Source organism: Pongo abelii, chromosome 17 (assembly GCF_028885655.2).
Source record: "Pongo abelii isolate AG06213 chromosome 17, NHGRI_mPonAbe1-v2.0_pri, whole genome shotgun sequence".
Lineage (NCBI taxonomy): Eukaryota > Metazoa > Chordata > Mammalia > Primates > Hominidae > Pongo > Pongo abelii.
In genome coordinates this window covers 22,593,490-22,610,028 of record NC_072002.2, presented here as the reverse complement: position 1 = coordinate 22,610,028, position 16,539 = coordinate 22,593,490, and positions in this window count along the sequence as shown.

Sequence of the window (16,539 nt, the reverse complement as noted above, 5' to 3'; positions counted from 1 at the left end):
GGGAGACCGAGGCGGGCAGATCACGATGTCAGGAGTTCAAGACCAGCTTGGCCAACATGGTGAAACCTTGTCTCTACTAAAAATACAAAAAATTAGCCAGACGTGGCCTGTAACCTCAGCTACTTGGGAGGCTGAGGCGGGAGAATCACTTGAACCCAGGAGGCGGAAGTTGCAGTGAGCTGAGATCACACCATTGCACTCCAGCCTGGGCAACAGAGCAACAATTGGTCTTAAAAAAAAAAAAAAAAAAAGACCATTAAAGTATAATTTTTAATAATTCACTTATGTTATAATTCTCAGCAGGGGAAGTGTTCTACCACCCATAATTGAAGATTCTGGACATTATTATAAAGGACTGTTTTAGATCTGGGTAAAAATTTGGTCCACTTTTCTGCTCTTTTGTCTCTGGGGCAAGAAACATCAAGACCCCGAAGTCTATCCCATTCCTCTCGATAGGCTCAGGCTGAGGAACAAATTCAGGACCTTCATTCATTAGAAGCCACCCCTGTAACCCCTCCTGCCTTCCTCAGTCGAGGGCAGATGGCTGAGGTGAGGAAAGCTCCCTCAGCCTCCTTGGGCTACTCCAGTTTGCATTTGGGCCCCAGAGGAGTCCCTTCTGTGATGGGGCATGAGCCCAGTCTCCCCACAATGATCCCCTGAGCAGAACATTGCCTGAAAACAGGCCTCCAGTGAGAAGGGCCAGGCTGCTCCAGCCATGAGGAAAATGCCCTGCGGGGGACTCGAACGTCCAAACAGCCAGGAGGGTGAAGGAGATGGACTCCGCTTTCCGCAAAGCTCCCTGCACACTTCCGGGTCGAGGGCCTCTGTGATACTCAACACAATCCCATCTCCACATGGTCAGTGACAACCCCAACCGGGCAAGCTGTCCACCAGCACAAGAGGGAGTCTGCCCGCCCCAGATCAGCTCAGCTGGTCCACACTCCCAAAAACCCACATTCAGGGCTGGGGGCAATTTTCCCCACTGGCACCACCTGCAAATGCAAGCAACGCAATGTCCTGAAGTGTGAACACCAATCAGGCTTTACTGGGGACATTTTCAAGAATGGGCTCAGCTCAGCATGGCTCACGGTTCTTCTGCCTCTCATGAGCCTCAGGGCAGCTGGGTGGATGTGGGATTCTGCTCCAAGATCAGCACCCTCCAGATTCTCTGCTTTTTAATAAATGCAGTGGTGAGAAGCCATGCAGGGAGGAGTGATGGGAGGAAGAAGCTCTAGCCACTCAGGGGAGGTGCAAGGCCAAGACTGGAGTCAGTCTTACCGCTCTCGCTTGACCAGATTCTGAGCAGAATTGTGGGGGGCTGGTGTGGTAAGAATTCCTCCTTTCATCAGCATGACCAGTGTCCTGAGACCTCGGCTGCAGCCTCCGGAGTGAACCCCTTGTGGCTGTCAAAACTTTCTAAGTGGAAGAACTTTTCATCTATCTTCTTATGTTCAGTGCCTGGGGCCCTGTGAATTAAACTTTAAAAAGACAGATAAACAGGAAAAAGGCAAACAATTAAAAAAAAATTAATGTGGCTGAGTGGTGTGGTGGCTCACACCCTTAATCCCAGCACTTTGGGAGGCTGAGGTAGGTGGATTGCTTGAGGTAAAGAGTTCAAGACCAGCCTGGGCAACATAGCAAGACCCCATCTTTACAAAACTTAATGAATTAAATAATTTAAATTGTTTAAATAAATGTTTTATGTGGATGAAAATTTACAGAAAAGAAGTGAAACGCAAAGGAATGGTTAGACTCAGGGGCTTACCTGCCATTTTAACAGAGAAAAGGGGGTTTGGGCTTCATGGACGGGAAATCATGGAGAAGTGGCTGGGAACATATAGGGGACGCTAACAGAAGGTGAGGGTGAGTTTAGCAAGGTTTGTTCATGCTCACTCCGTCTCCAGTGAAAAGAGTCACTCTCCCCTCCTGGCGTGGAGAGGGGGAACCTTCACAGGGGAATTTATGCCCTGCTTTCACATGGGAAAGGGAGGGCAGACAGCTCGTCCTGCATCTGCCCATTCTCAGTTTCCTCAGCTCAAAATAATCCTTACGCCAAAGTGGCATATTTGGGGGTGCATATTCAGGACTCTTTCAATATGTAAAGCACTTAGCACCATTCCTGGCCATATTGAGCGCTCATATTAAACATTTCTTATTACTTTTATGTTTACCGTAGTTAGGTTCTGAGCTGGGTGTAACATCATTCCTGTCCTCAAGAAGTTAACAGTTTGAAGCAAAGGGAGACACGCATGAACACAGACAGGTACACAAGGTCATCAGTGGTGAGTGCTGTGGAAACACAGCCAAGGGCCGGGTGCGCAGAAGGAGCAGTGCATGATGTTGGGGTGGGGGCTCCAGGAGGTTCTGCAGGAGGGCCCCTCTTGAGCTGGGTCTTAGAAGATGAGTGGGTTTTAGGTGGAGGAAGAGAAGCACTCTAAGCAGTAGAAACCACAGAAACAAGGACACGGAGTCCTCACGAACATGTGCAGCGAATTCAGGATCAGCGAGGGGCCCGTATGGCCGGCGGGAGGGGGTGGCGTGGGCGGCAGGCAGTGGGTCCAGGGGAATGGTCCCCAGCTGGCACCTGGCGGAGGCTCACCCTGGGCTGGCACACCGGGCTGGAAGGTCTTGGGGCTGCACGAGCCGTGCTAAAAACTCTGTGGTTCATCTCGTAGCCAATGAGGGGCTACCGGGCACATCTGAGCAGATTGCTATTTGGGGAAGGACAGGCACACGCAGGCTCTTGGTAAATGGGCGGTGAATTAAATTGAACTGGATCGTGGTATAAAGAGTCTATCTGGTGGCAAGTCCCATGTAAGGGGTTATAAAATAGAAGTCCTAGCAATGAAATAGGCCAAATGCAGTTGATAAGTGGAAGTAATGAGTGGGCCCAAGATCCCATAGCTCATTTTAGAATGAGTGAAAAATATAAGGCACAGTAGAGCAGCAGTTTCTACCACGGGCCACTGACTCACAGAGCTTGTGCGTGACATGTGTGAAGCACCTAAGTGTCGTTTCTTATTCCTGAGGCAGTAAGGTGAAGATTCGCCCTGGCCTATGACAAAAAAGGGTCCTTCTGAGGCTGGAGAGATGTGCAGGCCCATCCTATCGCAGGAGTGGGGAACCTGGAAGCCATGTTCGTAGCTTCCTTAGCTAAGTAGCTGCGAGCTCAGCTGGGCTGAGCTTCAGGCTCTCCCCTGGGCTTGTAGGGCATTTTGTTCAGGGACACAGGAAGTCGCACCTGCGCTGGGGCGTACGCAGGGCAGGCAAAAATGACATAACTGTTACCATGGGCCCTGAAAGCCCTAAGCTTGGACTGCACTGGCCACAGCTCACCTCCTCTAGAGCTTCATGGAAGGCACACGCTTGCAAACCCACAGGCGCGCTGATAAACCTCAGGGCTTCCCCAGGGTCTCACCAATCCTCTGTTGACAGCTGTGGCTGGTGAACCTCCACGCAAGCCCAGAATGTGGGAAGATGGCCCGGTGGGTGGAGTCGGGGTGAGGACAGCAGGGGAGCTAGTCCAGGGGTGCTCTGTCTCAGCGGGAACTGTGCGGAGTTTGTCAGTGCCTGGTAACTGTTGTGTCGCCTGCCCCCTGGTGGCCGCGGGTGCACACCGCTCTCCCCAGGCCTTCCTGCGCCACCTCCTGATAGAGATGGGGCCATCTGGGGAGCAAACCGGGCCAGGAGCCAGTGTTGCCTGCAGACACCACGGGGCACGAGAGCCTCCTCCCTGGACAGTGCAGAGAGTCTTGCACCTGGAAACGCACAAGAGGCGACCTTTGCTGTCTTTTGGCTTGAAATAACCTCCGGCTGTATTTCTACATTGGCTCCAAAGACACACATTTCAGCCTCTGGAAAAGCAGGAGCGTTTGCTTACCCAGGGTCACTATCGGATTCAGTGCTGGGCATGGGTGTCGTCCTCTGTTCCTGTGCTGGCCTCTGATCAATGCAGAAAAGGAAGGAAAAAGTGACAAGACAGTCAATCTTTGCTGCCCTGGTTTTTCATTTTTAAAAATTATGACGCCATATTTGCACACCCATGTTCATAGCAGCACTATTCACAGTAGTCAAGAGGTGGAAGCAGCCTAGATACCCATCGATGGATGGATGGATGATCACCACGTGCTGCATGCATGCAATGGAATATTATTCAACCGTCAAAAGGAAGGAAATCCTGAGACAAGCTGCATCATGGATGAAACTTAAAGACATCATGCTAAGTGAAATGAGCCAGACACAGAAGAACAAATACTGCGTGATTCTACTTGCATGAGGTACCCAGAGTGGTCCAATTCAAAAAGACAAAATACAAGCATGGTGGCCAGGGCCTGGGAAGGGGGTGGTGGAAGTTGCTGTTTAATGGGTGTAGAGTTTCAGTTTGGGATAATGAAAAAGTTCTAGAGATCTGTTACATAACAGTATGAATACACTTAACACTACTGACCTGCACACTTAAAAATGGCTAAGATGGTAAAGTTTATGTGTTTTTTTTTACCACAATTAAACATTTTAAAAATTATTTTTTAACTATGATGACTATTGACTATTCTCTTTTTGCAGCATTATTTATTTTATATTTTACATTCTTTTGTGCTGAGGTGTAGTTTATATACAGTAAGTTACACAGTTCTTCTGTGTTCAGTTTGATGAGCTTTGACTACACCAAACAAGATACAAAGAACATTTCCATCACCCCAGAAAGTTCCCTCTTGTCTCCACCACATCAGCCCCCTTCCCCAACCAGATAATCACTTTCTGACTCTGTCACTAGACATTATTTTTCTCTTTGAGGTTAAAAATTACATAGAGTGAAATGCACAGTTCCAGGCATACAATTTGTGAGTTTGACAAATGTCTGTACCCACATAACCAACACTGTAATCCAGATGCAGACATTCCCTATAGCTCCAGAAAGTCCTTTCTGTCCCTTCCCGCCTGTGACCGCCTCTACCAGGGTCATCAGTGATCAATGTCCTCAAAACACAGCAAAGTGCTGGGGGCACAGAAAGAGCAGTCCCCCCCCCCCCATAGGTCATTCTACGTGTTCTTGAACTTCACAGAAATGGAGTCGTGCAATCTGAGCTCTTTTATGCCTGGCCCTCCCACTCAGCATGTTTTTAGACTCACCCGTGCTGCTGTATAGATCAGCAGCTTGTTCCTTTTTCTTGTCGAGTAGTATTCTGTTGCATAAATATACCAGCAACTGCTTATCCATTCTGTTAGTGAACATTAGTTAGGGCTGTTTCAGGTTTTGATTGCTGTGAATAAGGCTGCTATGAATATTCTTGCGCAAGTCTTTTTGTCAACAAATGTTTTGTTTCTCTTGGGTGAAACACTGGGAGAAGTGGAGCTGCTAGGTAATAAGATAAATGTGCACTTTACTGTTCAAAAACTGCCAAAGAGTTTTCCACAATGACTCAACCATTTTGCACTCCTACCAGTCTTTTTCACACGACTTACAAACAGCAAAATTCATTCTTTTTAATGTATATTTCTGCACATTTTGACAAATGCATACAGTTATGTAACTACTGCCACCCTCGGGATATATGACAAGCCATCGTCTCCAAAATTCCCATGTGTCCCCATGATAGGCTCCCTCCCCACTACTCTGCCTCCTGGTCACCCTGATCTGCTCCTATATTTTTGTCTTTTCCAGAATGCCACATAAATGGAATGATACAGTGCGTGGTCATTTGAATCTGGCTTCTCTCTTCGCATAATGCATTTGGGGTTCATGTGTGTTGTTGGAGGTGTCAGTAGTTCGTTCCTGTTTACCGCTGGGTGGTGTCCATTTACGAACACACCAGCTTGTTCATCCCTGGCTGGGGCACATACATCCATGCATCAGTGGCATTCACACTGAATTCCATTCCCATTGCTGTGCAATCATCACCATCACCCACTTCCAGGACTTTTTCATCATTCCAAACAGAAACTCTGTACCCATTCAACAATGGTGCCCTACTTCTGCCCCCACCCCAGCCTCTGGGAACCTCTATTCAATTCTGTCTGTATGAATTTGACTACTCTAGGTACCTCATGTAAGTGGAATCATACAATATTTCTCCTTTTGTGATAGGCTTATTTTATTTAGCATAATGTCCCCGAGGTTTAATCATGTTTTAGCATTTATCAAAATTTCATTCCTTTTTAAGGCTGAATAGCATTCCATTGTCTGGAAATGCCACATTTTGTTTATCCATTCATCTGTGGATGGCCATTTGTGTCGTTTTCACCTTTTGACTATTGTGAATAATGCTGCAATGAATGAGTGTTCATTTGAGTCTCTGTTTTTAATTCTTTTGGATATATACCTGAAAGTGACATTGCTGAATCATATGTCAATTCTGTTTAACTTTTTAAAGAAAAACTGAAGTGTTATCTCTTTTTTTGCGGTGGCTGCACCATTTTACATTCCCATCAGCAATGCACAATGGGCTCCAATTTCTCTGCATATTCACCAACATTTGTTACTTCCCTTTTTGTTGAAAATTGCCATCCTAATGGGTATGAAGTGGTATGTCATTGTGGACTTGATTTGCATTTCCCTGTTAATTAGTGATGTTGAGCATCTTTTCATGTGCTTATTGGACGCTTGCATATCTTCTTTGGAAAATTATCTGTTCAAGTCCTTTGCCCACTTTTGAATTGGATTTTTAGTCATTGTTGTTGAGTTGTAGGAGTTCTTTATATATTCTGGATATTAAGCCCTTATTAGATATATGATTTGCAAATATTTCTCCCATTCTGTGAGTTATCTTTTCACTTTCTTTATAGTAAGAATTTAATGAGTGTTTTATGCAACTGTAAATGATATTTAAAATTTTCCACATCTAATTATTCATTGCTAGTATATAGAAAAATCATTGATGTTTGTATATTGACCTTATACTTAGGGACTCTTCTGAATTCACTTGTTAGCTCTAGTAGCTCTTTGCATTTTCTACATTAAAAAATTATGTCATTGCAAGCAGAGAATGTTTTATTTCTTCCCTTGCAATCTGTGTGCTTTCTTTCTTTTTCTTGCCTATTGCACTGGTTAGAACCTCCAGTATGATGTTAAACAGGGGTGGGGAGGGAGGGCATCCTTACCTTGTTCTCAATCTTAGGGGGAAAGCATTCAATCTTTCACTATAATGTTAGTTATAAGGTCATTTTAAAATTGAGATATAATTCACATATGATAAAAGTCACAATTTTAAAGTTTAAAATTATTGTTGTTCAGTTTATTCCCAAGGTTATCCAATCGTCATCACTATCTAATCCAAAACATTTTCTTTTTTTTTTTCTTGAGACAGAGTATTTTAGAGTGCAGATCTCCCCACGGCACTGCAGTCACCCAGGCTCACTGCAGCCTCTGCCTTCCAGGTTCAAGCGATTCTCCTGCCTCTGCCTCCTGAGTAGCTGGGATTACAGGCGTGCGCTACCATGCCTGGCAAATTTTTGTATTTTTAGTAGAGATGGGGTTTTACCATGTTGGCCACGCTGGTTTCAAACTCCCGACCTCAAGTAATTCACCTTCCTCGGCCTTCCAAAGTGCTGAGATTACGGGTGTGAGCCACTGTACCCTGCCTCTAATCCAAAACATTTTCATCACTCCAAAAAGAAACCCCATAGCGCCACCAGCAGCCTCTCCCCATCACCCCCTCCTCCCAGACCCTGGCAACCACGACCCTATTTCTATTTCTGTGCATTTGCCTATTCTGGACATGTCTGGCTCCTTCCACCAAGCATGATGTTTTCAAGCTTGATTCCTCTTACAGTGCATATCAGCACTTCACTCCTTTTTCTGGCTGAATACTATGCCATTGTATGTATGTGTTACATTCTGTTTATCCACTCATCAGTTGATGGGCATTTGGGTTATTTTCACTCTTGGCTATCATGAATGATGCTGCTGGGAGTATTCCTGTACGGATTTTTGTGTGAACACATATTTTCAGTCCTTTTGAGTAGGTATCTAGGAGTGGAATTGCTGGGTCATAAGGCAACTCTATGTTTAACTTTTTGAGGAGCTGCCAAACTGTTTACACAGCAGCTGCACCATTTTACATTCCCGCCAGCACCAGGAGTGTGTGAGGGCCATTTCTCCACATCCCATCAACACTTGTTATTTCCCATTGTGTTTTTTCAATATATACATAAATGACAAGATGATCATATGGTTTTTCTTCTTTAGTCTGTTGATGTGGTGAATTATCTTGATGGAGTTTCATCTGTTGAACCTGCCTTGACCAGCAATGACCACTAACGTGAGCACCTTTCATGTGTTGACTTGCCATTTGTGTATCTTATTTTGTTAAGTGGCCGTTCAATCTCGTGTCCACTTTTGATTTGGGTTGTTCATCTTTTTATTGCTAATTTTTAGGAGTTCTCTAAAGATGCCTCTTCAGATATATTTTCTGCAAATGTTTCCCCCAGTGTGTAGCTTACCTACTCCATTTTGTTGGATTGTTATTTGGTAAGCAGAACATTTCAAAATTTAATGAAGTCCAATTTATCAATTTTTTGTCTTACCGATAGTGGTTTTTTGTTTTTTGGGCTTTGTTTTTGACAGATCTCACTCTGTCCCCCAGGCTTGATTGAGTGCAGTGGCACAATCACTGCTCACTGCAGACTTGACCTCCCGGGCTCAAGTGATCCTCCTGCCTCGGGCTCCCAAGTAGCTAGGACTATTGTCGCATGCATCACTGCATCCAGCTACCTTTTTATTTTTTGTAGAGACGAGGTCTCTCTCTGTTGCCCAGGCTAGTCTCGAACTTCTGGGCTAAAGCAATCTTCCCGGCTCCACCTCCCAAAGTGCTGGGGTTACAGGCATGAGCCACCACGTCCAGCCAGTGTTTTTTGCACCATCTCCAAGAAATCTGTGTCCACCCTAAGTTGTAAAGACAGTTCCTTCTTTTCTTCTAGGAGCCTTACGGTTCTGCCTCTTCTATGGGGGCCTATGGCGCATCCTGAATTCCTTTTGCAGGTGGTGTGAGAGAGGTCTGAGGCCCATGTTTTTCTATGTGAATATCTAGTAGTTCCAGCCCCAAGTGTTAAAAAAAAAAATCTCCTTTCCCCATTGGGTTAAATTAGACTCTCAGTCAGTATTCTCTTTTTTAAAAGAATTCTTCACAATTTTTTCTATATAATTACATAGAAGTAACTGAAGAGCATTCTGAGCTGATATTGAAAGATAACTAATCAATTAATATCTTATATTGGTAATACATGCGCATGGTTTTAATTGAAATTAAAATGTACGAAATTCAAAAAGTACAAAAAATCACAGGAAAAATCTCAATTTCCTTTCCATTTCTGTTTCATATCCCCAGTGCCATCCACCAAGGCAAATGCTGTGGGTAGTTTTCTGAGAAACTTAAAAAGTCAGACTCCACAAAACCAAATATTAAGGTTCTGGTTGAGGCCTGAGAGTCTGGGAGTTTGTGTGTGTGTGTGTGTGTTAAAGGTGCAAATACGAGGTGGGTATTGCAAACAACTCCAGCTCATTCTCAGGGACTCAACTGAGACATTATAAGCAGTGCCTCAGAATTTTTACAAGGCCTTATTTAATTTTCTCTTTCCATCTTATGTAGGTAAAGAGAAACATTGTACAACTGAGTTTTAATTTCACATGTAAGGTGAGGTGGTAAGCTTGTTTCTTTTGTTTTTTCTTCTTTCTATTTTTTTACTCGGTAAAAATTACTGCACTAGACCATCCATGGTGAACACAGTTAGTGGGTTGTTGAATTTTTTCTCTCTTTTAAGCAGTCATCTAGTCACATGATCCTTGGGGTTCTGTCATTTCAGGTTGTCTTTAATTATGAAGTGGAAAGGAGGGGAATGCCTTTCTCTTAGCCAATCCCGGGTGTCATACAATAATAAGGGAGAGAGGATTCGGGCTGCATTAACATGATTTTCATGAAAGCTTCCCTTTCTCTGAATTTTGGCTATTGAATCCAGGTATGTCACTTAATGACTATGCTGCTAATTCAGAAAGTGTAATTGCTTGAAACACCTGCTCCACTTATGGCTCTAACATAAATCCCTCGAAATGCTGAAACTTCACCTTTTCCAAACAAGTCATTTTTCTTCTGGCCCCAGTGCTGCAGTCAGAGCTTGGCCTGCTCCACCTAAGAAGGCAGGGTTGGCGGCCGCAGTGGCTCACGCCTGTAATTCAGACACTTTGGGAGGCCGAGGCGGGTGGATCACGAGGTCAGGAGTTCAAGATTAGCCTGACCAAGATGGTGAATCGCCTTCTCTACTAAAACTACAAAAATTATCCAGGTGCAGTGGCAGTCACCTGTAATCCCAGCTACTCAGGAGGCTGAAGCAGGAGAATCACTTGAACCCAGGCGGCAGAGGTTGCAGTGAGCCGAGATCACACCGCTGCACTCCCACCTGGGTGACAGAGTGAGACTCTGTCAAAAAAAAAAAAGGAAGGCAGGGCCGGCCCTCAGACCCACTCCCCATCCCGTGGTGTGCTGAAGGGGGCCCCTGGCACCAGGTCACTGTGCTCTGCTGGGGCCTCTCAAACCATGGCCATGCCAGGGAGGAGGCAGTGCTGAGCAGCCACTGGCTGTTTCTGGTCAGGGCCACCCCACCCTGCAGGGTCAAAAGAGGACCATTTCCATGAGCTGAAGGGAGGCACCAGGGAGGGCAGAGGCTGGAGCTCCAGGCTGGAGGCGAAGATGGCAAAACCGGGGCATGAGGAGCAACGACGCAAAGCCAGCCAGGTGCAGAGCCGCCGCAACCCCACAGCCGCCACCAACCTCCTTCCTGCCCTTTCTGCAACAGACCTGTCGACTGAGTGGACCAAATACACACCAGGGGTGCGGTGGCTGCCTGAAACGGTTCTCGGAAGTGGAATTGGTGCAGGAAAGGTCAGGCTCATTTGTTCAAGTTTTGATACATATTTACCCAATTACTTTCCAAAGAGTGGAGCAGGTGATCCTCCCACCAGCAGTAAGAGTACAAATTCCTGTTTCGTTGCACCCTCCCCAACATGGATGGGTTCTTTTAAACAAGCTTTACTAAACAGACAGGCAAAAGGAGGCATCCAGGGACTGTTTTATTTCCCTTTGATTATCCGTCATCCTGGACATTTCCTCAAGGGCAATTCTCACCAGCTATTTCCATCCGTTTTTCTGTTTTTCTATTGTTTGAAAAGGTAAGTTTCTGAATAAGGTTTGAAGGAAGGCATAAACGGCAGTTATTACATTATCGTCAGTATGATGTTAATCTCATAGAAAGGGGAAGGAGAGCGCTGTAGAGACACCGTCCAGCCCAGCTTCACGGTCAGCACCGGGAAAGGGGCTGCATACATGGGGGAAAGAGAAGCAAGACGGGATCTATTGAAATTTTAAAATACACAGCTTTGCAGACGCCGCTGCCTCCCAGAGTCCCCTGCCATCAGCCATGGTCAACCCCATCGTGTTCTTTGACATTGTCATCGGTGGTGAGCCCTTGGGCTGGTCTCCTTCCGAAGGTTTGCAGACAAAGTTCCAAAGTTAGCAGAAAACTTTCATGCTCTGAACCCTGAAGAGAAAGAATTTGGCTATGAGGGTTCCTGCTTCCACAGAATTATTCCAGGGCTTGTTGCCAGGCTGGCGACTTCACAGGCCATAATGACACTGGTGGCAAGTCTGCAGGGAGAAATTTGAAGACAAGGACTTCATTCTGATTCATCTGGGTCCTGGTGTCTTGTCCATGGCAAATGCTGGACCTAACACAAACGGGTCCCAGTATCTCAGCCGCGCAACCAGGACTGAGTGGGTGGCAAGCACGTGGTCTTTGGCAAGGTGCATGGACACGGTGGAAGCCACGGAGCGCCTGGGCCCAGGAATGGCACGACCAGCAGCAGATCACCACTGCCGACTGTGGACAGCGCTAACGATTTGACTTGTGTTTTCTCTTAACCACCGGCGCACTCCTTCCGTAGCTCAGGAGCGCCCCCTCCACCCCATTGCTCGCAGCGTCCTATCATCTTTGTGCTCTCGCTGCAGTTCTTTGGCTTCCGCAGTTTCCTTACTCCCCTCCACATTTAGCTGGACTGAAGAGTTTATGGTTATGAAATAAAAACGAAATAACAAAATAAATAAATAAATGAAATATACATACCCTAAAATCTATCAATTCCACTTCTTGGTATTACCCCCAGCGAGGCACCCACGGAGACAGGACGCACGCGAGCATGCTCAGGAGAACACTGTGGATGCCAAGGACCAACTGGAAACAGCGCAGAGGGCAGCAAGAGGGAGATGTTCGCTGTGATGGCGCTGTACACCTGCCGGGAACTCCAGGCAGTTACAACAGCGGGGCAGTCCCCGCGCCCGGGGACAGGAAGAGCTACACACTGTTGGGTGAGAAAGCAAGCTGTGAACATTCCGTGGAATATGATACCACTGTGCAAACCACCCACAGTGCAGAATCCCACTTGTGATGTGTGGCTATCACCCACAGGACAAGGCACTGGAGGATTCAGAGCGAGCTGAGGACGGGGTGTAGGGAAAAGAAAGAGAGATCAGACTGTTAACTGCGTCTATGTAGAAAGGAAAGACATAAGAGACTCCATTTTGAAAAAGACCTGTACTTTAAACAATTGCTTTGCTGAGATGTTAATTTGTAGCTTTGCCTCAGCCACTTTAACCCAACCGCTTTGACCTAACCTGGAGCTCACAAAAACATGTGTTGTATGGAATCAAGGTTTAGGGGATCTAGGGCTGGGCAGGACGTACCTTGTTAACAAAATGTTTACAAGCAGTATACTTGGTAAAAGTCATCGCCATTCTCTAGTCTCAATAAACCAGGGGCACAATGCACTGCGGAAAGCCACAGGGACCTCTGTCCTTGAAAGCGGGGTATTGTCCAAGGTTTCTCCCCATGTGATAGTCTGAAATATGGCCTCGTGGGATGAGAAAGACCCAACTGTCCCCCAGCCTGACACCCGTGTAGGGTCTGTGCCGAGGTGGATTAGTAAAAGAGGAAAGCCTCTTGCAGTTGAGGTAGAGGAAGGCCACTGTCTCCTGCCTGCTCCTGGGAACTAAATGTCTTGGTATAAAACCCGATTGTACATTTGTTCAATTCTGAGATAGGAGAAAAACCGCCCTATGGTGGGAGGTGAGACATGTTTGCAGTAATGCTGCCTTGTTATTCTTTGCTCCGCTGAGATGTTTGGGTGGAGAGAAACATAAATCTAGCTTACGTGCACGTCCGTCATAGTACCTCCCCTTGAACTTAATCATGATATACATTCTTTTGCTCACATGTTTGTTGCTGACCTCCTTCTTATTATCACCCTGCTCTCCTACTACATTCCTTTTTGCTGAAATAATGAAAATAATAATCAATAAAAACTGAGGGAACTCAGAGACTGGTGCTGGTGCAGGTCCTTGGTATGCTGAGCGCCGGTCCCCTGGGCCCACTGTTGTTTCTCTATACTTTGTCTCTGTGTCTTATTTATTTTCTCAGTCTCTCGTCCCACCCGACTAGAAATACCCACAGGTGTGGAGGGGCAGGCCACCCCTTCACGGGGCAGAAGAGGGGCAGGATTGGAGGCCGTGATCCCAGAAGATTTTGCCTTCTCCATAACGTTTACATAAAAATCATTAATAATGACCCAGTATTTATCTATTACTTATAGAGTTAAGATGTTATTAAAACCTTTCTGGAAGATCAGGACATTTTGTATAGAGAGCCTGGGGCTGGTGTCTTGGATGTGCTGCTGTTGACGCTGACACACCCATTGCAAAAAGCAGAGTCTGCTCTGCCCTCCTGCCCAGTTGGGAAAGTCCTGGAATTAGCTCCGAACACAGGCTTCTTTTTTTGGACAGAAAAACACAGATGGAAGTCGGTGAAAAGAACATCACCTTTGTTCCTATATTTGGAAGGAAAATAAACATCCAAGCCCAGCAACAGCCACAACCAAAACAAGTGTCCGGAGTAGCCAGCTTATTAATAGTACAAAGCATTGAAGGGTCGGCTGCAGCCTTCAGAGACCATGCCTCCCCTTGGAGCAGGCTTCCCAGCCTGTGGCACAGGGGACCCCCAGAGTGTGAGCACAATGTCACTGGGTTACATGAGTCTTTTCGGAGAGAAGGGCTATCACTCTCATCAGACGTTTCAGGGATTTTGAGCCCCCAAAGGTTAAGAATCAATGTATGGGGGCCCCATTAAATATCGTAGGCATGAAATAATACAAGATTGAGTTTTGTTAATTTTTATTTTATTTTGTTTTTTAGATACAGAGTCTCAATCTGTTGCCCAGGCTGGAGTGCAGCAATGCAATCGTAGCTCAGTGCAGCGTTGAACTCCTGGGCCCAAGTGATCCTCCCACCTCAGCATCCAGAGTAGCTGGGACCACAGGTATCCCCCACCACACCCAGCTAATTAGTTCATTTTTGTAGAAACGGGGTTTTAGTATGCTGCCCAGGCTGGTCTCAAACTCCTGGCCTCAAGAGATCCTCCTGCCTTGGCCTCCCAAAGTGCTAGGATTACAGGTGTGAGTCACCACGCCCAGCCCACCACATTGAGTTTTTAATGTAAGCTGCCCAAGAAATCAAGAAATTCTTAACGTCCACTCCAGAATTAAAAGGATCTTTTGCTTTTCACCTAGTTGGACAAGCAATTGTCTACACTGAGAGCCCCTCACACAAGTTTCCTGACTGCCCTCACCCTTTGCAACCTTGGGTACCAACGCTAAACCTAGGACCTGCACTTCAAATCGGGCAATGCTGAGGGCAGGTGAATTTCAACTCCTCCTGTTCTGAATGTGCTGCAGCTGCCCTCTCAAATCCAGCTCTCTGTATACATGACAGATGCAGAGAGCTGGATTTCCCTGTTTATGGTTATTCTGTGTGTGGAACTGAGGCTTGGAATTGGAATACCGAGGAGAGATGGCGCCCTGACTTCCTGCGTAATCTTTCCCACACTGCAGGGCTCACCAGCCCTGGGCCATCAAGTGTGAACCCACTAAAGCCCCATCTGCTGCCCCGGCCCTTCTGGCTACAAACCCACTCACTTTCCTAACGGGCATGCCTGACCTCATTAGTTAACAATGTGAAGAAAGACATCTTAGTCGACTGCAAGCAATGCTCCTCAATTTTGTGAAAATTCACCTTAGTTTTTTGCTGTAACCCAGCTCATGACCAAGGCATCGTTGCATAGATTTGAGACACTAGAACTCAAATCCGAACTGCTGGAAATGCAGATGCCCAGGCAGACCTCCTGGTCAGGCTTCAAATCCCACCTTCCACACCTGTTCCTGGGAGATGAAGTTTGTACCCATGGTCATCTGTCCCTCTGCCACTCCATTCAGGTGTGTCCACGTCCCCATGGCCCCTCCATCCAAGAGAAAGCAACACACATGTGCAACCAGGAAACGTACAAAAGTGCCTTGCAGCCTTGTGGTTCCTTACCGGCCAGATAGCCATGGGCTGTGGAATGGAACATAAATATCACACAATGCAGTTCTCCTTGGCAGCAAAAATGAGCAAACAAATAACATATATAATAAAATGAATAATTTCACAGGCACAATGAGGAGCGAACAAAACCAGGCACAAATGAGAACACCCTGCGTGATTCAATTTATACAAAGTTCAAGAATACGCAAAATGAACCTGTTGTAATGGAAGGCAAAACAGTGTGATCTCCAGTGTGGGGTGGGCGGTACTGCCTTGAAGGGGCAAGGGGAGCCTAATGGGCACTGCAAATATTCTGTCTTGATCCAAGCAGTTTATGCACATAAACATTCACACAAAGATCTGTGCATTTTAGCAGATGCACATTATTCTGCAATACAATTGTTCTTAATTTTTTAAAGCCCAGCATGAACCAACTGGTAGCCCAAGGGCAAGGAGCAGCCCGTGGGGCGGCCTCCTGAGCACAGGGCTGGACAGAGAGGGCAGGGGAATGGACCTGGTGGAGACTAACCAGTGAGATGCTCAGAAAATGCTTGCTGAGTGGGACAGCAATCATTTACACCTTAGTATAAATAAATATAGAAAGTTTTTTCAAACAGGGAGGCTGGAAGCTGTATGGAAATAGGAGGACACTTGGCTTTGGCAAATAGCAGAGCAAATTGAAATAAATTATTTGCCTTACTGACCTTTCTGCTGAAGATGCCCTGGCTATGTGTTTAACGGTATTTGGATTAGTCCTTTTCCAGTGCTTGATGGTTCACAGTGTATTTCAAAAGCATTACCTCACTCGACATTCACTGCACCCCACTGAAACTTGGTAAAAAGTGCATGTCATCAGGGATCAGTAGGAATAAAGAAACTGAAGCTCAAAAAAGAAAAGTTCCCCACAGTGACAGAATTTGAGAGTAGCAAGGCCAAAGTTCAGGGATGATTGTTTCCTCCACCAAAAAAAACAAAAACAGAAATTGGATTAGAGACTGGAGTTTCTTTGAACCCTAAGCACCGACGTTTATAACATATTCTGGTAAGTGGGAATCAATTTCTGTTTCAGGCACTCGCTCTTTGCTAGGAGTAGGGAGTGGAGCCGTTCATTGCTGTCGTGGTCAGTCCTGCTCACACTGCTGGAGCT